The sequence below is a fragment of the Cordyceps militaris genome (assembly GCF_000225605.1).
Source record: "Cordyceps militaris CM01 unplaced genomic scaffold CCM_S00006, whole genome shotgun sequence".
In the NCBI taxonomy this organism is placed as follows: Eukaryota; Fungi; Ascomycota; class Sordariomycetes; order Hypocreales; family Cordycipitaceae; genus Cordyceps; species Cordyceps militaris.
Window position 1 is genome coordinate 1,676,748 of NW_006271974.1, and position 6,593 is coordinate 1,683,340.

A 6,593-nucleotide genomic window follows, 5' to 3' on the forward strand; every position below is an offset into this window, starting at 1 on the left:
CTTCTGTATTCTTTTGTTTTCTTTATTACTATTATTCTCTTGATTCTATTTACTCTTCTTATCTTTCCTATTCTTTTTATCTATATCCTTCTAATCTTTCATATATTCTTTCCCCTTCTCCAGTGCGTGGACTATCTGTCTGGCTAGGTACTATTAAGGTAGTTTTTTGTCCCGCGCATGGTACGACAGCTCACACTGGTAATTTCGAATTTTGGAGAAAACTGGAGTCTTTTTTCTTATGCAATCCGGCTGATTGAAAATTCTCACGCCTTATTTTTCTTCTCAATTGCTCGCTATTTTCCTCAATATTTTCCGGTAGCAATTTCCAACCAACGGTCATGTAGTACGTTGGCCGGTACCATTGTAACTTGGTACCTGCAGGTTGTCGCGTGCTCCTTTTCCCTGTAATACAGAGTAACAGGCCACGAGCACCAGGCACCGCCTCATCCGTATTCGAGTCAGCACTGAACCGCAAAAAGGAAACCACTGCCGAATCGTCTTTTTGGCACATACATCAATCAAACAATGCTCTGATTTGTTGGGCACAAGCGCCGTTGTGAGCTGGAAAGTCCCAACCACCACCACCACAATGACGCTACCCCCATGTCTCGCTTCCTCTCTGTGGTCCGTATAATGCCCGTATCGGGCCTGGACATTGCTACTACCTTGTATTACCTCTTTTGGCGCTGCGGCCCTGGTAGTTTCTACAGCGTCTGTACTTGGCGTCTACAACATCAGATGAGCGAGTCCTTGCCCGCCTAGGTAGTTAGTCCGCGACACAGAGAGCCGACGTATCCGTGTTTAATTGTACAAGACATACATGTTATAAGTGATAGGCAATTGTGGTCAAATACAAACCGTACCAAGGTGCTCTGATAGATTGCATTTATTTTCGGATCCAGCACGTCACGCCACAAGACGGCTTCCCCCACGCTCCACTGTCCCGGCCAAGCCAACTGGGTCGGCCGTCTCCTGTGTCCAGCGCCGCTTCACCACCGGAGGAGCTCCTTGAGAGCATCGGCGACCATGTCCGTCTGCCATAGTTACCCATTGCCTACCCAGAAAGGATCAAGAAAAAAGCGCAACGGAATTGCCAGCTTGCCATGTTTCTACACTCCCCAATTACATACTACCTTCATCAACCAATCAGTAGCCCTTGAGCAGTTCCCCAAGCACAGGCCCCCCAGGCCGTTTGCTTCCTCCCCTGCCAGCTGCCGCGGCCGTTTGCATGCGGATGGTCCCTCGTCGGGCATCAACAACGATCCTCTCTCCTACCCTTGCCTTCTTCCTCATGACGATAATATTCAGGCTCACGCCATCACGCCCAGACCTCTTGTGTCTCCCCCTGCACAGCCCGTCCACCAGACGAAACACCCGCGTCCGGAACACCATGCCGGGGCAGCTGTGACATGGCAAAAAAGGGAAGGACCTCCCGCAGCTAGCTGTATCGGCGGCGTATCGCAGACAATGGGACAATGGGCAGCAACACGGCGGCATTGGCGTTTCAGAAGGAAAACCCTGCGACAATTCGCGAGTTACTCGCAGCTGTTATTCTTACAATTCCCGTCTTGAAGCCGCTTCCCGACCTTCCCCTTTCGATATCACAATGGCCAACAACAACATAACAGCCCTTGTCCCTCTCCCATACCCTGGATGCCATCAAACGTTACCTCCGTCAAACTAGCAAGGGCACTTCGTTCTGGAAAATGTATTGGCCTTCGAAACTCATTTCAGCTAGCCCAAGTTCCAGCTCGTCTGGATGCTCCACTACGGCTGCCGCATGGCTATCCTGGGTTGGAGAGCTGGGATGCGCTTCTGCCGCCAAGTACCTGTAAGTCGTGGCCCTGGGCAGCCCAGCCCCTGTCGACCACCTGGTCTTGTTCCAGGAACGAATATCTGACATATTTAACATTTTAATTTCTCGAAAGCCGCTTCGTCTAATCGGTATTCAGCTTCCACAATAGTATACCGACCCCCAACCCGCCAATCTTCAGCAATGGCATCATGAAGAGCAAGGGAAAAAACGCATTACACGCACGTATTCCGGTGTCGGGGTCCGTTTCCTTAGCGCAGACCCGCCATCTTTGAGTGGCCTGGAACACCTTCCGTCAGCGCCCAACAATTGCCCGCCAAACCCAAATGACCACAGTGGATTTGGTATTTGGAGAAGCGTTTCCACACTAATTGGAGTCATCGTTCTTGTTCGACGACGATGCAAGGAAATGTTCCTGTTGAACAGCCACCGTTTTGTTAGATGCTTGTGTAGCACTGCTAGCGGTGTGCTCGCATCGCGACAGGAATTCCATATTCCAAGACGGCTTGCACATCAGACTGGAGCGGGCTGCGCATCTTCCTGACGCCGAACATCAAACACCTACCCCGTACGGCAAAATTGCAACTTATTTGGCATCAATACTAATAACATGCTCCGCCGCGAAAACGGAGCAAGCAACCTCATGTGACCCCAAACTTTTTTTACATTTCCCCAACTGCTAGCTTCCGAATTCATCCGACAGAATGGGGACCCCTCATGCTCCCTGGCGCCTCCAAACCGTGCTAATGACACGCCCTACAGCTTTCCAGTGGACCGTTCCCCAACGGCCAGAACTTTTGGTTCACCAAGGACGACAACGAAGGGTTAACCGTCGGCAAACCAGCAACAGCTCTGTCCAAGCCGTTTGCGCTTGGGGCAATGCATCCCCTCGCCGCCGATAAAGCATGAATGTACACAAGGATCGAGTGAACTCGAGCCGTTTCTGCACCGTGTCGTCACTGTCGAGACACGACAACTGAGACTGGAAATTGCCGTTACCCGAGGGTTTAATATGCAAGGATTTCGTTTTCGTCTTCTTTTCCGCCTTTCCATGCCACCGGCCTTAGGATATCTGACTGCCCCTCTGGCCGTCCAAGCGTCTACACGACTTCAGCGCCCTCTGCCGCAGTCGTGGCTTTTGCGACTGACACATTCAGGTTCCGTCAGGACCAACAATTACACATTACACCGTAATTCATCAGTAAAGCACCTACTGGGCTGTAGTAAGAAAGCATTGGCATTACCCACATGCCACATTGGTCCAGCAAAAGCGTGCTCGGTAGCAGATCACAGATACGAAGACTTGTCATGCAGTCACCACTCACCCAGCACTCGGTATTGATCACTCGACAAGAGCACCAGCTAACGGCTATGGCTTGATAGAACTGCAGCCGCAGAATGCTACCACATGTAATGTAATGCAGGCTCCTGTTTCATCCAACGTCGGCTTGAATCGGTTAACATGTGCTGTCCCCAGATGCATCGCTGCTCACGACACACATGTCAATCACAGCCGCTGTCCATGGCAAAGGCTCCCCGCTCCTCTTGCGCAACAGCATAAAATAATATAAGTTGTGCGCCCATGTTGAAGTTTATGCGTTACAACGAACCAAATGCAGTTCTGTGCTTCAGGATAGAAAGGAAAATCGGCCGCCTGCTCCCGCATCTTTCCGATCTCGGTACGTTCTGGGAGCTTGGTAGTCATTCAGGGCACCCGGCTCCCCTCCCCCCGCATCCACAAACGAGAGCTGTATCTCATCATCACCCCACGCTTATCTCTCTCCTAACGCCCAGTTGTCCCCTTTTTTACCCCGGCTCATTCTTATTTACTGGTTCCCCATTTGCAAAAGCAAAGCGCTCTTCTATTATTGGTTGACGCTGGATGACTGAGCCGCTTTTTTTTGTAGTTACCAGACTGCTGTGCGACTTGGCCTGCCACGCCGCCGGCTTCAGCTTTTCACATGGCAAAACATGGAGGGGTAAGCCACCCTCCCACGTCGAGTCGAATGAACCCTCGACACGATCCTATTCTGTCAAGCTTACTCTTGAACAGATCTCGCTACTGCCCCCCCCCCCCCTCCTGCGCTACCCGACTGCCGTTAGTGTTTGCTGCCCATCCTGCCACTTGCACGTGCAAATCGGTTTCCCCTCCAACTGGGGAGAGGGGGGACGCTTGCGCTCTTCTTTAAGCCTCATGAGGTCGGTTCACGCACCCCTGCCCTCTTCATCCAAATAGCACATGAAACTCTTCATCATGTATGCCATGCAGGTCTTGATCTTCCCGACATATCCCCCCCCTTCCTCCTCCACACACCCCTGGTCAAAGCTCTCATGAGTGACTGCAGCAAGACAACCACACGCAGTGCATCAAGCATAGCCTCGGGAAAGCTTCCCCTCACATGTAGCTTCGCCTACCCCAATTTCTGACGAATTTATTTCGGAAAAAGAGGCGCATCGTTCTCCTAATCTCTCGACTCATCACTGGTCCGGTATAGGACCACAATGCTGGAGTCATAACTCGGGGTCTTCTTGCCTCGCAAACGGCCGCCATGTACCGGTACTTGTGACGGATGCTTGTAGCTGCGTGCATACACCCCTTTGAGACTCCAACTTCTCCAACTGCCTGTCATAGGCTCAGCCTGCATCACTCATCCTCTCTCGTCAGCATGGTCTGTCTCGCGTCATATCCAGTTAACCGACCTTTGCGGTCTGGCGTCCCGTACTTGTTAGCCGCGGGACCTCGGGCAACAGTGGTTGGCTGCACAGCCAGCAAGGTGGTTTCGCTGCACCACCCAGGTCGTTGGCCTTTTACATGAGTAACGCAGCGTAGTTGTGTATAATGTAGTATTCTGTATTCACATGCTATTGTGTGATTTGACTTCCTGCTTCATCAATAATCGCTTTGTACATCTAGCGAATGCTGTTTCCCAATATCTTGTCTCTATCAACACCACCTTAATGGCGAGAGCCTGTCGAAAGGCCGTCCGAATTGCAAAGTTAATGGCAAAGTCCTAACGCTCAAGACCGTGTCCTGCGTGGTATATGTAAGGAAAGGAACAAAACCGCCCCTATTGTCTCCCCTCTCAAACCTGGAAAGTAAGTCCAAATGGCACAATATGTAGAATCAAATGCAAAGCAAAGTTGCGTGGTCTCCGGTTCTCTCTGGCTCGAAAAAAATAAAAAAATAATTAAGGAACCCACATCATTCCTTCTCTCGCTGCCTTTGGCGTGGCCATCCCTCAACTCAGGGCAATCATCCTCTGGGTCGCGCGTTCCGTCCTACGCATGCCGTCTTCATCAAGCGTAGCCCACCAACGGGAAAGGCCCGCGGCATACCTCGTCTCAGCCTCCACGACCTCTACCGGCGGACCTTTAATCTGTGGGAGGAGCACGGGAGCAGCAGCAGCAGTATCACCGTCGCGGGCTGCCTGCTCGTCAAAGACAGCCCAGGCCGAGGCGTCACCAGCGCGCAGGCCGAAGCCGCGGTTCTTGACGGCGACAACTTCGACGGCGCGTAGCAGCACCACGTCGCCGCGGCGGACCACGGGAAGCGCGTTCTGAAACGGGCGAAAGAGGTGCGCGACGACAACGCCGCGCGGCGCCGACGAGAGGTCGATGAGGAGCAGCTCCAGCATGTAATCGCGGGGACCGTTGCGGGGTCGGTACGCAGGCGCGGGCGTGGCGGCCGCCACTGCGACCACGTCGATTGTCTTGCCGAGGAAGCTGCTCAGGCTCTGTAGAGGTAGCACGTCGGGAAGCGTTGTGCGCAGGTCGCGCTGGAGCTGCCTCTTAAGCGCTGACGAGGCGACGGCTGCTGTGGGGGCCAGAGAGTCGGGGGCGGGCGAGGCGCTGGCGTGATGCGCGGCAGACCGCTGCTCCTCTTGCAGCTGCATGTGCAGCTGTGTGCTTGGTGTGAGCGGTGTGCTGCCGGCGGGGGAGCGTGTGCCGAGCGACGATGCATCATCGCGGCGCGTGCTGCGGATGGACGCCTCCGGCATCACGAGGCCTTCTTTGACGCCCGCCTCGGCGATGTTTTCCATGCTGCGAGTCACGCGCAGCATGATAGGCCGCGAGGGCGTGTGCTCGGAAAGCCGGGGGGAGCCGGGGGAAGCAGCGGCGCGGGTTCCCTTGGCAATGGCCACACTAGGGTCTACCTGGTCGACCGCGCCGCGGCCGCGCGTGATACGGAACGAGCGTTGCAGGAGCGGTGTCCTATCGCTGCTCCTACTACTGCTGGCGCTGCCCATCACACTGGTGTTGGGTTCGATAGATGGGACGACGGCCGTGTCATTGCTCTTATCAATGGACTTGCTGCTCCGTCTGTGGCTGTGCGGCGAGGACGTGGGTGCCTCTGGCTCATGCTCCTCGTCTGCGTGCTGTTTAGTCTGCGAACGAGTGCGTCGACCAGTCTCGGAAATTGTGTCGCTGCGCTTGCGGCGGTGCTCCTTGGCGGATGCGGGCGGAGGGGGCGGAGGCAGCGGAGGCAGATTTTGCCTGGGTGAGGCGTGTTGCAGAAAGTCGCCCATCAGTTGCCGAATCACTGCCTCGTCATCCGCGATCTCGTCTTCTGCATCTTGCTGCGGCTGGTCCTGCACGATTCGAACAAGTTCGATATCGACCGCTTCCGTGACAGGTAGCTGCGTGTCAATGGGTGTGGGCAGCTGGCGGTGTCTAGTGGATCGCGTTGTTCTCCGTGTGCTAGCCACAGCTTCGGCCTCGGCTGTGAGCTGTTTGGCGTCCTCCTCTGACGGCTCGTCTTCCACGGGTGCCGGCTCGTCTT